Genomic DNA, 16,355 nt, shown 5'->3' with positions numbered 1-16,355 from the left:
TCCTCGATGGCAGCAATGAGAAGAGGGCATGTCCTGGGTGATGGGGGTATTAATGATGGATGTCGCATCTCTGAAGCATTGCCTTTTGAAAGCGTCCTCGATACTGGGGAGGCAAGTGCCCATGATCAAGTTGGCTAAGTTTACAACTTTCTGCAGCTTTTTCCGATCCTGTGTAGTAGCCATTCCATACTAGTTGGCGATGCAAACTGTTAAAATGCTCTCCATGGTACATCTGCAGAAATTTGTGTGTACCAATTGTCCTTAAACTCCTAAGGAAGTATAGCAGCTGTTGTGCCTCTGTAAAAGCAACAATATGTTAGGCTCCTGGATAGATCCTCAGATGCTGAAAGCCAGGAGCCTGATACTGTTCATCCTTTCCACTACTGATCCTTCGATAAGGACAGGTGCTTGTTTCCTTGATTTCCCCTTTCTGAAGTCCATAATCAGTCCCTTGGTCTTACTGACATTGAGGGCACGTTTGCTTTGCAACACCACTCAACCAGCTGATCTATCTCACTCCTGTATGCCTCCCTGTCACCATTTGAATTTTGGCCAGCGTTATGCCGCCAACAAATTTATAGATGGTGTTAGAGCTGTGTCTAACCAATCAATTGTGGGTGTACAGAGAGTAGAGCAGCGGGCTAAGTACACATCCCTGTGGTGCACACCAATGATGATTGGCAGCAAGATATTATTTCTGATCCACAGACTTGAGTCTCCTAATGAGGAAGTGAAGAATCCACTTGCAGAGGTAGGAACAGAGGCCCAGATTTGGAGCTTGCTGATTAGAACTGAAAGTATGATTGTGTTAAACACTGAGTTACTATCAACAAAGAGCAGCCTGACATAGGTATTTCTATTGTTCAGGCGATACAAAGCCCAGTGGAGAGCCAGTGATATTGCATCCACTGCAGACCTATTGTGATAAACAAATTTCAGCTGGTCCAAGTCCCTGCCTAGGCAGGAGTTGATTCTGGCCGCGATCAACCTCTCAAAGCACTTCATCACAGTAGATGCAAGTGTGACTGGGTGATAGTCATTGAGGCAGCTGACCCTGCTCTTCCTGAGCACTGGTACGATTGTCACTCTTTTGAAGCAGGTGTGAACTTCCGACTGTAGGAGTGAAAAACCGAAGATGTCCTTGAACACTTCCGTCAGTGGGTTAGCACAGGTTTTCAGAGCCCCACCTGGAACACTGTCAGGGCCTGATACACTGCAAAAGTTTACCCTCTTGAAAGATGTTCTAACATCGGCCTCAGAGCCAGATGCTGCAGGGATTCACAAAAATGTAGCTTTAATCTCTCGTTCAAAGTGCAAACAAGAGGCTCATCTGGGACTAAAGCATCACAGCCATTCATGTTAGCTTTTGTTTTGAAGGAAGTAATGGCCTGTGAACCCTGCCAGAGCTGACATGCATCCAATTCCATACCTAACCTCAAACAGAATTGTTTTCATTGCCCTTAAAATAGCCTCCTGTAGACCGTACCTGTACTTCTCATATAGTTCTGGATCACCGATCTTGAATTCCACATATCTTTCCCTCAGCAGAGTATAAATTGCCTGGCTCATCCATGACTTTAGGTTTGGGTATGTCCAGTATGTTCTTGAAGGCACACGCTCATCCACGAATCTTGATGAAGTCGGTGATAATTGTGGCGTTTCATTCAGACTCGATGATGAATCCTTGAACGTTGTCCAGTTCACGGACTCAAAGCAGTCCTGCAAGCACTCCTCCATCTCCCTTGACCATAACTTCTTGGCCCTCAACACTGGAGGACAGAAAACCACTAAGGAATCTACCATGAATAGTCCACAATAAAGGATATACAAATGGGTGTGTGAACATAAGATGCTGCTGCCAAAGGAACTGCAATGGAAAATCATTGAGGAACTTCATGCAGAACACCTGGGTTTATTAATAATAATGGTCCAGCATCAACAAAAATAAAGGAAACCCAGCCAATGAGTGTATGGCACGTCAGGACTGCAAAATACAACCTCTGAATGTATCTGAATCAGGCCCATTCTAATGAGTCCAGTGTGAGAAAGGATTAGAAAACTTCTCAATATTAATTGAGAGTCAATATGGCTACAAGTAAAAGACGTGGTTACGTACTATCACACAACACTGGACAGGGACAAGTTAAGATCTATGCTTGCTACACACACTCTTCCTGAAATCGCTGTATCAATCTACAGCTAAGATGGTTTCGGTTTGTACAGTTAATGATAAGCACTGCAAGCGAAAAAAGTTTCACTTCTTACCACGCAGTTTCAAATAGACGTCAGAATGTCAATGTAAACAGAGAAGAAAGTCCACTAAGGATTATTTCTAAAATGCAGGACAACACTGCACTCACAAGTATACACAAGAACAGGTAGAGGAAATAAGGCACCATCAGTCCAAGCCTGCCATTTGTATATTGGCATTCAACATGTTCCTTGCCATCGCTGACCTACACAGCAGATACACTATTGCCAATATACAAATGACTCAAAACTTGGTCTCATCCAACCCAACTGGGAAGGAAGAGTGGCGGGGAGGTTAGTTATTCATAGAAGACATGACATACTCCATGACATACTCTATTTCTTGATAGATTGTATCCTGAGATCACCTGACAGGCCACAGGAGGAGATGGGACAGGGGAATCATGGAATGCCATGGGTCATGGAATTGCCTTGTGAAAACTGGAAAAAAAATTCTGTCAAGTCAACATTGACAACTTAATACAAATGATAAATACCTTGGATACTAGCAAAGTCAATTGTGAGACTGAAGAGATTACTGAAGGGTCCAACCATTGTTCAAGGAGTTCAACATGCAGTGTTTCCAATAAAGTCGAGGGAAGGCTATATTGCTTACTCAATAAAACCTCGTGAATCTTAAGCTTCAATGCAAGTAATAAAGGACAGAGAAGATCATGGGGTGCTGAAACTGGTGACCAAAGTTTGCAAATATAAACAGTATTGTGCAAAAGTCTTAAACACATATACTGTATATAGCTAAGACTTCTGCACAGTACTGTATATTAGTTAAAATAGGAAGGTGGTAGGCAAACAGAAATGAGTACTTACAGAATAAGGGTATTAGCTCAGTAGTTTTAAGTGTTATTTGGTAACTGAAAAGACATAATACACTACACTGGGCAAAACTATTGGGCACTCTATACAAGTCCCTAAGACTGTAAGAAAATGATTTTATTAATAAATATACTTTTTCCTATAGATCAACTAACTCGCTGTGTTGCAATGGTGTTTGTGGGAAGTTCCAGAGAGAAAAATCAGTGAACAGCACTTACATAAACCACCAGAAATTTTGTAGAAAATTGAGGACAGCTTGTGCATTGCTCCATCTGCTCTGTGATTCACATTAATAGCAGAACACACACTTTACAGCTTTCAAATTAAGATTTTTTAAATCTGGTGAAAATATAGTACAACTCAAGGCAACAGTAATATCCCTGCAAGTTAACTCATTCAGGTAGATATAATGCCTGGTGTAAGTAATCAGCCAACTTTTTGTTCACATAAATGAGTATTACAACCAGGGATTTTGATCAATTTAACTGAGAATTTTTATTTGTGAATCACGTGCTCCTTTTTTCATAGTAGAGCTCCAAAAACGGGGAAAAGTGTAAAGCATAAAAAACAAAATTCAAAAACTGAAATGTCAGCTCAAACATATTCAATTCCCCTTTGCTCACTACTTACTTGAACCCTGTCTTGCAGCTATTACAGCCAGTGGCCTTTTTGAATAAGTCTCTATTAGCTGTGCAGGTGCAATATTTTCCCACACCTCCTTGAAAAATTGCTCAAGCTGTATCATAGTTGGGGAGCAGTGGTGGACAGCAATCTTGAGGTCTTGCCAGAGATGTTCAATCGGGATAAGGTCAGGAATGACTGGTCCACTCGAAGACATCAATTTTCTTCATTTGAAGCCACTCCATGGTTGTTCTGACAGTGTGCTTTGGGTCCTTGCCCCGCTGAACAACAAAACTTCCTCCCCTGTTTAAGCTTTATGGTACAGGCTAGCAGGTTTTTATTTAAGATCTCTCTGTATTTAGCAGTATTCATCTTCCTATCAATCCTGACAAGATTTCCAATCCCTACTGCTGAAAAGCATCCCCACAGCATGATGCTACCCTCACCATAATTTACAGTAGGGATGGTGTTACCTGGCTGATGCACAGTCAGATCAAGCCTCGTACACCGCTTTTAAAAAAAGCATATCCTTTCCCATAATGACTTTGCAAAGTGTTAATTAGAAGATGCTGTAAAGATGTGAAAGAAGTTCTTGTGGTCGGATAGGACTGAAGTAGAACTTTTTAGCCTCAACACTAAGTGGCACGTGTGGTGTAAATCTTTTGGGCCCTTCTGTGAAAAAGGGAGCACGTGATTCACAAATAAAACTTCTCAGTTAAATTTATCAAAATCCCTAGTTGTAGTACTCATTTATGTGAACGAAGAGTTGTGGACTGAATACGAGAGGTGATTGATAAGTTCATGGCCTACGGTAGGAGTCAATTTTAGAAAACCTAGCACATTTATTTTTCAACATAGTCCCCTCCTACATGTACACACTTGGTCCAGTGGTCGTGGAGCATACGGATCCCTTCTTTATAGAAGTGGTCCACAGCAGGGGTGATTGATAAGTTCGTAGCCTACGGTAGAAGGAGATGAGTTATTAACTTCAAACTTTCTAAATTATCACTCAAAGAGTTAAACTGCACGTGCATGTAATGAGCGTCTTGGACCTCCAGGTAGTCCACAGCAGGGGTGATTGATAAGTTCATGGTCTAAGGTAGAAGGAGATGAGTTATACAGCTCTTGTTACATGCACATGCAGTTCAACTCTGAGTGAAAATGCAGAAAGTTTGAAGTTAACAACACATCTCCTTCTACCTTAGGCTACAAACTTATTAATCACCCCTGCTGTGAACCACTTCTGGAGGTCCAAGATGCCGACTTCTACAAAGAAGGGATCCGTATGTTCCATGACCGCTGGACTAAGTGTGTAAATGTAGGAAAAATAAATGTGCTAGGTTTTCTAAAATTGACTCCTTCTACCTTAGGCCAAGTACTTATCAATCACCCCTCGTACTTTCACAAGGCACTGTAAGTAACCACTCTGAACACAAATGATCTGCAAGGGAGGCAATGAAACCTTAGGGATGTTTCGCTGCACCACGGTTTGATGTGGCCTTTATCCAACATTTACAATAAGCATTCTTAAAGGTGAGGGCAACAGCTGGGGGTCAATGGGCAGTAATTGAGGATGATTACTTTTCCCCATTCAAGACATTAATCATGCAAATTCTACATTTGTCAAGCAGAAATTAACTGTTGTAAAGCGACGCCTAAATTAGGGAATTTCCTCCCTGAAGGCACTTTATCTAAATGATTCCAGAGTGTGGAACGTCATTCACCCACACACATCATCACTTTCAGAAAGGCTGGCATTCCCACAGTTTTAAAGTCCCAAGATTCATGTGATTCACAGTGAGTAAATTATTTCTGTAATATTGCCACTGTTGTAATGCACAAAGAAATGACAAGCCAGACTGCTCCTGGACATGTCGGAATGAGAGAAATGATGGAACGATACTTTAACGCACCTTTCAGTAAGGTTAACTGAGGTTTAAATAATGACCCTAGGACAGTACAGAGTGCCTTGCTCTTCCTCAAAATAATACCACTGATTCTTCGAAGTTCAAAGTAAAATTTATTTTCAAAGTACATATGTTACGATATACCAGCTTGAGATCCATTTTATTGCAGGTATTTACAGGAAAATAAAGAAAATACAATAGAATTTATTAAAAACTATACATAAACAAATTCTGACAAATAACCACTGTGCCAAAAAAGACTGTGCAAATAAAAAAGTAATACAGGTACTGAGAACATGAGCTTTGATCCTTTGAAAGAGTCTGTAGGTTGCAGAATCAGTTCCGAGCTGTGGTAACTGAGTTATCCATGCAGGTTCAGAATGATTACAGGTTAATAACTGTTCCTGAACCTATTGGTACAGGACCCAAGGCTTCCTTACTTCCATACCTACCATGGTCAGAATGCTCTCTTTGGGGGCGGGTCTGATGTTGGATGCTGTTTTCTTGTGGTAGCACTGTAAATGATCAATGGTAGCAAGGACTTTACCTGTGACAGGCAGGGCTGCATCCACCACTTTCTATAGTCTTTTCCATTCCTGGCCATTGGTATTTCCGTACCAGGCCATGATGCAACTAATTAAGATACTCTTGCCTGTGCATCCATTGAAGTTTGTCAAAGTTTTCTGAACCTATGCAAGCTTCTAAGCAAGCAGAGGTGCAGTCGTGGCTTTTACACACACTTAAGGTTTGTCCATTTTATCCAATAATGGCACCTTCAACACCTCAGTATTCCTCAATACATCACTGGAAGGGTCAGCCTAGCATATGGAGCAGGAACTTAAAGCCACAGGCCTCTGATCCCTAGGCAACAAAGCATACAGCCTCAACTTGTACATGAGCATGCATTCCATGAAAGGTGGTAAACACAAGTTACATCTATGGGTGAGTTTTATTTCATAAGCATACATATGTGTAATTTACTGGCTAATGGTCATCATCAGCAAATTCCAATGCAGCAATATCACAAAGAATTTAGTCATTGTTTCAACTGCAGATCCACCATCAATCCGCAACGAAGTTCACCAGAAGAGACAGTCTATGACATTTTGGCCTTTTTTGTTCTTCCACCCTCAGCTGCCCAGGTGCATGCAATACATAAGCATTTCCCTTGTTCATTGCTGACAAACTTTCCATCCTTTCATAAGCTGATTTGTGTGTTTTTCAGACTTGGGTTGGGCTTCATCAAACTCTTTAACAGCCTATGGCCATACAAAATCCCAGAAATGACCTTGTTTCCCACAGTAGTACATTGGAAATTGGTGATGCATCAACTAAACAGCCTTGGGCACCTGTGCACTACATACCTAGAATCCATTTCTAGCAGAGCAGGCTTGATGGGCTGAATTGCCTAATTCTTTGTCTCATGGTTTTAAACATGTCTATTTACCTCTCCTCCTCCAAAAGCTTCTTAATCCCCATTTCACAGATTGGGTTTGTGCCCCAGTTCCCTCCATTGCCCCACATTCACTGTCTGAAAGTTCTTGGTCACGTTGTTTCTTCCAGAAAGGCCTCAGTCAAGATTTCCTTCTGGAAGCCAAGCTCCCAGCACTTTGGGATTCCAAGTACAGCACAGGGGCTGTTGTCAGTGGAGGCAGCACTCACAGAACCACTTTGGCAGAAGGAAAAAACATCGCAGCCAAATCTCCCATCCTCTGAACAAGGACTTCCAGACTGGCTGAACCTGGTTGAATCCTAACAAACCACAGGATCTGGCCCAAGTACTCTGTGCAATCACGCTCCCATTTATACTAATCATACATTAATCCTACTCCTTTTATCCTCCCCACATTCTGCTACCACCTACACAATAGGGGGCAATCCACAAAGCCAATTAAATCTACCAACCCACATATCTCCAAGGAGAAAATCTGAGCACTCCGAGGACACCCACACAATCACATGGAGAATCTGCATGGAGAGTTGCACTGAACTCCAGTACACCACAGCAGAAGCAACACAGTTGCACTGAATGGGCCAATACTGGACTTTCAAGAGGTCTAGAATACAAGAGCAGGGATGTGATGCTGAGGTTTTGTAACAGGGGTCCCAACCTTTTTTGCACCATGGACCGGTTTAATATTGACAATATTCTTGTGGACCTGCTGACGGCAGGGGGGGGGGGGGTGCGGGTGTTCAAGTAGGGTTAAACTCACCTCAACATGTCTTTTACAGTTAGGGTTGCCAACTTTCTCACTCCCAAATAAAGGATAAAAGTAACAGTCAAATCCTGATGAAGGGTCCCAGCCCGAAACTTCGACTGTACCCCTTCCTATACATGCTGCCTGGCCTGCTATGTTCACCAGCATGTGTTTACCCCAAGAAAGACTACCATGACCATGAAGCCTTGCGCGGGCACCTGTGTGCGCCGATTTTTTTCCCCCCACGAATCGGTTTTGGTTTAATCTTCCCGACTACGCTGTATGTACATTATTTCTACTTTATATAGGCTGTGTATTTATCATATCATTCCTGCTTTTACTATATGTTAGTGTTATTTGATATGATTTGGAAGGTTATTTTTTGGGTCTGGGAACACTCACAAAATTTTTCCCATATAAATTAATGGTAATTGATTCTTCGCTTTACGCCATTTCGGCACGAAAGCTTTCATAGGAACGCTCTACTTTAGCGGGGGAAATAAGGGACAAACCAATTTAGCCCAATATATGGGATGTCCCAGCAAATACGGGACAGTTGGCAACCTATGTTCAGGTTCAACAGTGCGTGACAGGGAATGAAGAAAGGTGCAGCTGACTCATATTGTTTCCTTGTGGCCCGGTAGCACATGCTTTGCGGCCCGGTACCGGTCCGCAGCCCGGTGGTTGGGGACCGCTGCTTTATAAGACACTGGTGAGGCCTCACTTTAAGTAATGTGAACAGTCCAAGGCTCCTCATCTAAAAGATGTGCTGGCATTGGAGCGGGTTCAGAGGAGGTTCACAAGGATGATTCTGGGAATGAAAGGGTCCTCATATAAGGAACGATTGATGGCTTTGGGTCTGTACTCGCTGGAACTTATAAGAATGAAATGGGATCTCACCAAACGCTTTCGAATGTTGAAGGGCCTAGACAGGGCAGATGTGGAAAGGCTATTTCCCGAGGTGGGGGAGTCTAGGACAAGAGGGCACAGCCTCAGGATACAGAGGCATCCATTTAAAAGAGATGCAGAGAAGGTTCCTTAGTCAAGAGTGAATTTGTGGAATTTATTCCTACAGGTAGCTGTGTAGGCTAGGTCACTGGGTGTACCTAAAGCAGAGCTTGATAGATTCTTGATTGGAGACGGCATCAAACGTCACAGGGAGAAGGCTGGGGAGTGGGGCGGAGGAAGGTAAAAAAAAATCAGCCATGATTGAATGGTGGTGCAGATTTGATGTTCCAAATGGCCTAATTCTACTTCTATGTCTTATGGTCTTAAGAGGGTGTCAGGGATAGAACATCTGCCCAAATATGTGACATTGGTCATATCTGGTGATGGGGTTTAGAGCATTTTACTCACTTGCAACACTTTTTAACAAGAATTTGTATGTGTCGACCAATCTAATGATATCTTTCAATACATTTCAATCAGCATTGTATGAGAAAAGGATTTTCCTTTGGGATTTAGTGAAATTTAGTTTAATGAAAAGGTCTTCACTCAGATGATGGTGATGGTCCAGAACCCACACCTGGGTACTTCAAGCAGAAGTCTCAATAGAGGTGAAGTAGCTGGATAAGCCTGTTGTTCTGGGACCTGCACACTACTGATCAGGAGATAGAAAGTAAGTTTAGTTTGAATAATTCTGTATTGGGTAGCATTAACATGACAGCTGAATGGCCCCCTTCCAGTGTCCAAGATTTCTATGAATCTGGAAACTATGATCATGGTGACATTTGCTACAGACAGAAAAACATCCATGCTAGTCATCAACATCAATGTAGCTTGACATATTTCCAGGTTAGCCATTTCAAAACAGGAAAGAGTGGCAAGTGTGTTTCATGTAGAACGTTGCCTTTGCCAAGACTGTCAGTCACTAATGTCTCTAGTCACATGATGCATAAGGCAATGAATAGAGACAAGTTAAAGTCATTTGCTCCTTAACCACCATCACCCCAATACCAGTGTGTTGAACATTCAAAGTACAGTACATGTATGGCACATTATACAACCCTGAGATTCATTTTCTTGTGGGTATACTCAACAAATCTATAGAATAGTAACTACAACAGGATCAATAAAAAAACGACTGCAGACGACAACAAACTGTGCAAATGCAAATATAAATAAATAGCATTAAATAACAAGAACATGAGATATTGAGTCCTTTAAGGTGAGATCACTGGCTGTGGGAACATCTCGTTGGATGTGCAACTGAGTGTAGTTCAAGATGTTCAAGAGCTTGATGGTTGAGGGGCAGTAACTGTTCTTGAACCTGGTGATGTGACTCCTGAGGCTCTTGTATTTTTTACCTGATGGTAGCAGTGAGAAAAGAGCGCCTGGGTGGGGGTGGATCTCTGATGATGGATGCTGCTTTCTTGCATTGCAACCACAGCTTTGTCTTAAGTATCCAATAAGCAAGTCCTATGGCTACACTTAATATGTATTGTGGGTTTTTAATTTTACAACTATTATCATATCCTTTTTGTCTCTATTCAAATGGGAATCTCTCACCAGATAAATCCATACATTTCATTACTTTTTGTCACTGGGCAGTATGCATCTAAGACGATGAGATATCGGAGCAGAATTGGGAGTCTGGTGCAGAAATTGCAGGGGTCCTGGCGGAGATATTTAAAATCCTTAGCCGCTGGTGAGGTGCCATAAGACTAGAGAATAGCTAATGTTATTCTGGTGTTCAAGAAAGGCTCTAGGAATAAGCCAGGAAATTATAGAGCAGTAAGCCTGACGTCAGTAGTGGGTAAACTATTGGAAGGTATTTCACGGGACAGGATATGCAAGTATTTGGATAGACAGAGCCTGATTAGGGATAGTCAACATGGTTTTGTGCATGGTGGTTCATATCTAACCAAACTTGAGTTTTTTTTTGAGGAGCTTACCAGATTGAAAGTGTAAATAGAAAATTTACAAAGGTGTTTTTGGAACTTGCGGACCCGGGTTTCCAAAAGGTTGAACAGGCTAGGACTCTTTTTTTTTAACCTCCCAGAGCATAGGAGAACGAGCAGATGTGGGCTCCCTTGCAACACTTAAGAAAATTAACAATAGGTACATGGATGGAAGGGATATGGAGGGTTATGGTCCAGGTGCAGGTCAATAGGATTAAGCAGAATAAGCATTTGGCATGAACTAGATGGGCTGAAGGGCCTATTACTGTGTTGGAGTGCTCTATGGCTCTAAGTAGCCTATTCTGCCCATCAAGTCTGCTCCCCAATTCAATCATGGCTAAATTATTTTTAATCCCATTCTCCCCCAAAACCCCTTACCAACCAAAAACTTATCAATCTGCACCTTAAATACACCCAATGACTGGTCTCCACAGCACTCTGCGTCAGCTAATTCCACAGATTTAACACCACCCTCTAGCTGAAGAGATTCCTCTTTATATCAGTTTTAAAAGTATACCTTTATTCAGAGACTGTTGTTGGATCCTAGAACATGCCTACTAATGGAAACATCCTCTCCATGTCCCCTCCATCCAGGTCTTCCAATATCTGAGAGGTTTCAATGAAATGACACCCACTCCATCCTTCTGACCTTCGAGTGCAGGTCCTGAGACATCAAATTTCCTCAGAGGCGACTCAGAGAATAATTGTTTTCACTGGCTGTGACACAGAAAACGAAAAATAAAAGAAGGAAAAGGGACCAGTTGGCCCCAAATGCCTATTTTGCCATTGAGCATAATGAGAGTTCCAGCACTTCATTTTCTGTCAACTTCTCCAACCAAAGCCTCAATCTTGTATAGGTATCAAAGGCTGAGAAAGCTCTGAACAGAGTCCTAGATGTCCTCAGACTGTGACTAGCTCTCCAGCTAGAGCAACAGGCCGTTGACATCAGCCCTCTCACATCTTCTCTAAAAATAGTGTGTTTCATATTTCAGTTTCAGAATGTCACAGAGCTTTACAATAAACACCACCACCTGAGCAAAGCAACCATCTACATTAGGCCTAAGAAGCAGCAAATTGGCCTTAGAATTTTTCAAAATGCTCCTTTATAATTAATTTAAGTTATATCATTAACCTACTATGTTGAAACACCAGTGACATTTAAACAATGGGCCAATATCGCTCTTCGAAAAGCAATGCTCTCAGAAGACCCTGGGTAATGAGCTGGATAGTAGGCTGATCTTTAATGGATCAACGCTCCATTAACCTATTTTTGAAGTAAAATCCTTCACTACAAATACAAATGGTTTATAACATCCCTTCCAAAATAAATGTTGAGATTTTCCCTCAACCATTGATGAAACTTTGTTTCAAGTGAAAGAACACTGAGAAATGAAGGTACACTGGGTCTTGGAAGCCCTTATCCATATTTGGGCCTGGGAATTTGATAAAGTGCCCTCTCTCAAGGTGCAAGGATTTTTTTTGTACAAGTTTCCACAAGCTAATAACATCTCAAAGGAAATGTCCAACCATTTCACACAGGGCGCGCACAACCTGACAAATATGGGAGTGAGATCATCAAGTTAACGGGATGGTCTGGTTATGTGAATACAACACAGAGGAAGCCTGTGGATGGATGGTTGGGAGAGCAGATGGTGGGACTGGTGAGTTGTCCTTGCCCTTCTGAATTTGTAATCTAGGTTCAAGTTCAGTTTATTGTCATATGCACAAGTACAGCAAGATATCAGTACAATCAATACTTACCAATAAACTAATTTATAGATGCAAAGAAAAAACTCACTTGCAGCAGCATTACAAGCATGTAGATTCAAACATATAGAACATAGTAGAGAAAAAGACAGCAGAAAACACAGTCAGCGGCAAGTCAACTTGGTAGTGCAAGTGAACCATAGTCTTCCTTTGCTGAGGTAGAGTTAGGGATGTTCAAGAACCTGATGTTTGTGGGCGAGAGCTTGTTTTGGATTAAAGACATAACCTTGTAGAGAAAAAGAACAAAAAACAGAAACACTCAGTGGGGCAGGCAGCACTTGTAGAAACAGACGTATAGTTAATTCCTCAGATCCAAGGCACTTCATTAGAAATGCTCATCCGAAACGACTCGTTTCATCTGCCTGAAATGCTGAGTTTCCAGCATTTTGTGTTTTAATTTCTGATTTCCAGCACTTAACAGTTATTATCTGATCTGGAACTGGAAGTCGTTAATGATAGTCATTTCCAATGAGATACAAAGAGAAGTTTTATTTTGCAGTCATAGATAGAGTCACGAAGCACAGAAACAAACTCTTCATGCCAACCGAGACACCCCACCCAATGGTCCCATTACCAATGCAAGGCATATAATCTTCTAAACCTTTTCAATCCATGTACCCATGTCAATGCATTTTAAAAGCTGTTATTGTACATGCCTCACCCACTTCCTCTAGCAGCTAATTCCACATAGACAACAACCACAAGTCCGTAATACCCAACTCAGAGAAAATAACAATGCATTCACCCTAAGTCCACTTCCCAGTCTCCTATACTCTATAAAGTCACAGCCTGTCCAACAGTCTCTCAAGTCCTGTCAGCATCCTCATACATCTTTTCTGCTTTCTTTCCAGAAGAATAACAACATCTTTCCTACAGGAAGCACAAAATTTGAAGTGTGGCCTCTCCGGCTTTCTGTATAACCCCATGACCTCACAACTGTTATACACAAATGCCCGAGCTCATGAAGACCAGCATGCCCAGCATGCCAAAAGCCTTCTTCACCACCCTGTCTACCTGTGACTACCATATACTTCTACCCCTGCCGTTCACTGTGAAAGTCCTACCTAGATTTGACTTTCCAAAATGCAACATCTTGCATTTATCCAAACTAAACTTCATTTGACATTCCTTGGCCTACTTACTCAACTGATCTAGATTCCCCTGTAATTTCTGATAACCACCTTCAATTTAGTGTCATCTGTAAATTTACTAACTGTGCCTTTCGTTTTCTTATCCAAACCATTGATATAGATTACAAACAAGAACGTGCTCAACAAACCACTGGTCACAGGTCTCCCGTGCGAAAAACAACCCACACCACCCACTGCTTTCTACCATCAAGCTAACTACACATCCAATTAGCCAGCTCTTCCTGGTTCTCAATCTAACCTTCCAGAGCAACCTACCAAGGCCTTACTGAAGTCCATATAAACCATGTCTACCTCCCTGCACTTATCAACCTTTTTGGTTACCTCTTGGAAAAAAAAACTCAATCGAGTTCTTAGAATGTTACTTCCTATGCACAAAGCCATGCTGACTACCTCCAAACAACTCTTGTCTTTCCAGATATACATACATCTCTCAGAATCCTTCCTATGACTTACCTATCACAGGTGTTAGACATACTGTCAATAGTTCCCAGTTTTTTCTTTGCCATCCATCTTCAATAAAGGCACATCATTTGCTGCCCTCCAGTCTCAGCATCTCACCCATGGCTAGTAATGGTGCAAAAATCTCAGCTCAGCCAGATCTCCCGCACTTCTCTAGCCTTCCACGGCGTTCTTGGATAAACCTGATTAGGCCCTGGAAATTTGCCTACTTTCATACCAATTAAGACATGGCACTTCCTCTACTGTAATTCAGACTAATTCCACAATTGCCCCATTTACTTTTCCCAGTTCTGAAGTCTTCAAGTCTTTCTCCATAGTAAAAACAGAGGAGAAATATTCATTAAGGACCTTGCCGATCTCTTGAGCCTCCACATAAAGGTGTCTCTGTTTGTCTTTGAAGGGCCCCATGCTCTAAGGACATCAAGTAGTAAAAATGAAAACAACACAGGATATAATGTTAATGTTATGGAGAAATTGCAGTGCAGGTAGATAAGGTGCAGTCGACTGGATGATCCAAAGTTCATCTTTTAGCATACAAGACGTCCATTCAAGAGTCTGCGAACAGTAGGATAGAAGCTGTTGTCGAATTTGATGGCATGTGCTCTACAAGCTCAGTCTCATGGCTTTGTAATGTTTGGCAAAGACAAAGGGCTTCAATCAAAAAAGAAGCTTCCTCTACTTCCTCTGTGGTAGAATGAACCCAGAGTCATCAATTAAACAACACAAAAGTGAGTGCAAATGTTTGACTGTACCAGAAAGGACAACCATCCATTTGGAAGAAAATAATGCAACATTCTCATTATCCACATGCGTTTAATCAGAGCAACTGTATGCATCAGCTACTTGGACCTTGCAGAATTACAACAGAAATACCCAGCTTTTTAAACAAGATCATAAACCGATAAAGATGCCTCCTTTTCCCCCTAAATCATGAGAAGGGTGGTGGGGGAGATTGGTAAAATTAAGCAGACAAAGATCTCTGTTTAAAGCTCTATATTTATTTATTTCATGTCTTTTTGTTGGATATTCCTCAAAGAATTTATACGCTGTAGTTATCTACCACTATCCAACTCGATCTCCCATTACCAACGCACTTTCTACCCCCACCCACCAGGCGCACTAAAGTAGGGTCAGGGTGTGAAGAGAGAAGTGGTCCATGCATGACCTGCCTGCAACAACATACCCAGACACGTAATGTCATCTTAAATGTTCTCCTGCTTCTGCTAATCTGCATGTTAAACCATCCACCCCTAGCAGCACAGCAGGGTTTTGCTGAGGGGGAAAAAAACAGCAAATCCTGCAAATTTTCAACCACATTTTCTTTACTTACTGGCGAAATTCAGCTCCATTTCCCTCCATCTTCATTCACACTCCTCCATCTTCTGAATGGTGTTATAACAAGGGAGGTTATAATCCTAGTGCAGTTCAACTGCAGAACCTGTACAATGAACCATTTCACATACATGAGGACCTGCCAATGCTGTGCATATAACAAAGGAAATCTAGACGCACACCTTCAGGGAGCTATGGTTCCTACATCTACAAAATAAATAATAAAAATTGGAGAGCAAAAGAGAGGAGAGAGAGAAAGCTTTCCCAACAGGGATCTGGATCAAATTACAGCACACACAAAAAGGAGAGGCCCCACCCCATTCTTCTTCAAGGCAGGCCAGCACATCATTGAACAAATCTCAAGGCTGTCTTTCTCTCTCTCTCTCTCTCTCTCTCGCTCGCTGTGTGGCTCCTGCTTTTACAGAGAATTAGCAGATCATTCAAGTCCTCTCACCTCCCCACCCACCAGCTCCTGAGCTCTCCTGCTCAAAGGAGATCAGCTTGCAGCAACCATCAGATGTTGTGTGTGAGAGCAGTGAGAGCGAGGAGAGAGAGAGAGAGAGAGACACACACACACACAGACAGACAGACACAGTATCTGCTGCCTCGTCAACACAGCTTTAAGACGCACACACACACAATAAAGCTTCCTAGTCCTCTGAGCTTCAGGAGCAGCCATTTTACCTCCAGACGTTCCATCAGCTCCTAGCAGTTCAAGCCTCCAGCCAGCTTCACAACATGGCCCCACTTATCTCACACACATCTCAAGCAGCTAAGGCACTGTGAAAATAGTGTTTCAAATTCCAAGCTAGCTCCTCTTGCCAATACCTTGCAGAGAGAAATGTCAAGCAATGTTCCTGCCTCTGGGGAGGTGGTTTATTTCACGTAACTCCGTCCCCCTCCCCACCTCCAAAAAAATACAACCACCACATTTAT

At 42.1% G+C, this 16,355-nt stretch overlaps 1 protein-coding gene across 8 annotated transcripts in view; it reads right to left on the bottom strand.

Moving 5' to 3' along the window:
- znf462 (zinc finger protein 462) overlaps positions 1-16,355 on the bottom strand; it is a 130,940-nt gene that overhangs the window by 62,203 nt on the left and 52,382 nt on the right. The window contains exons 3-4 of one of the 8 annotated variants that reach the window (XM_063049114.1): positions 15,418-15,525; positions 11,228-11,427 (exon numbers count right to left, since the gene is read on the bottom strand). The exons of 5 other annotated variants lie outside the window; for them this stretch is intronic. The gene's annotated coding sequence lies outside the window, so the exon portion shown is untranslated. Of the gene's footprint in view, positions 1-11,227; positions 11,428-15,417; positions 15,526-16,103; positions 16,126-16,355 lie in introns of those variants that run through there. 2 more of the 8 variants (XM_063049115.1, XM_063049118.1) reach the window with 2 other exon arrangements.

This window comes from Mobula hypostoma, chromosome 5 (assembly GCF_963921235.1).
Source record: "Mobula hypostoma chromosome 5, sMobHyp1.1, whole genome shotgun sequence".
NCBI classification, from domain to species: Eukaryota; Metazoa; Chordata; class Chondrichthyes; order Myliobatiformes; family Myliobatidae; genus Mobula; species Mobula hypostoma.
This window is presented reverse-complemented; position numbering and strand designations above follow the sequence as displayed.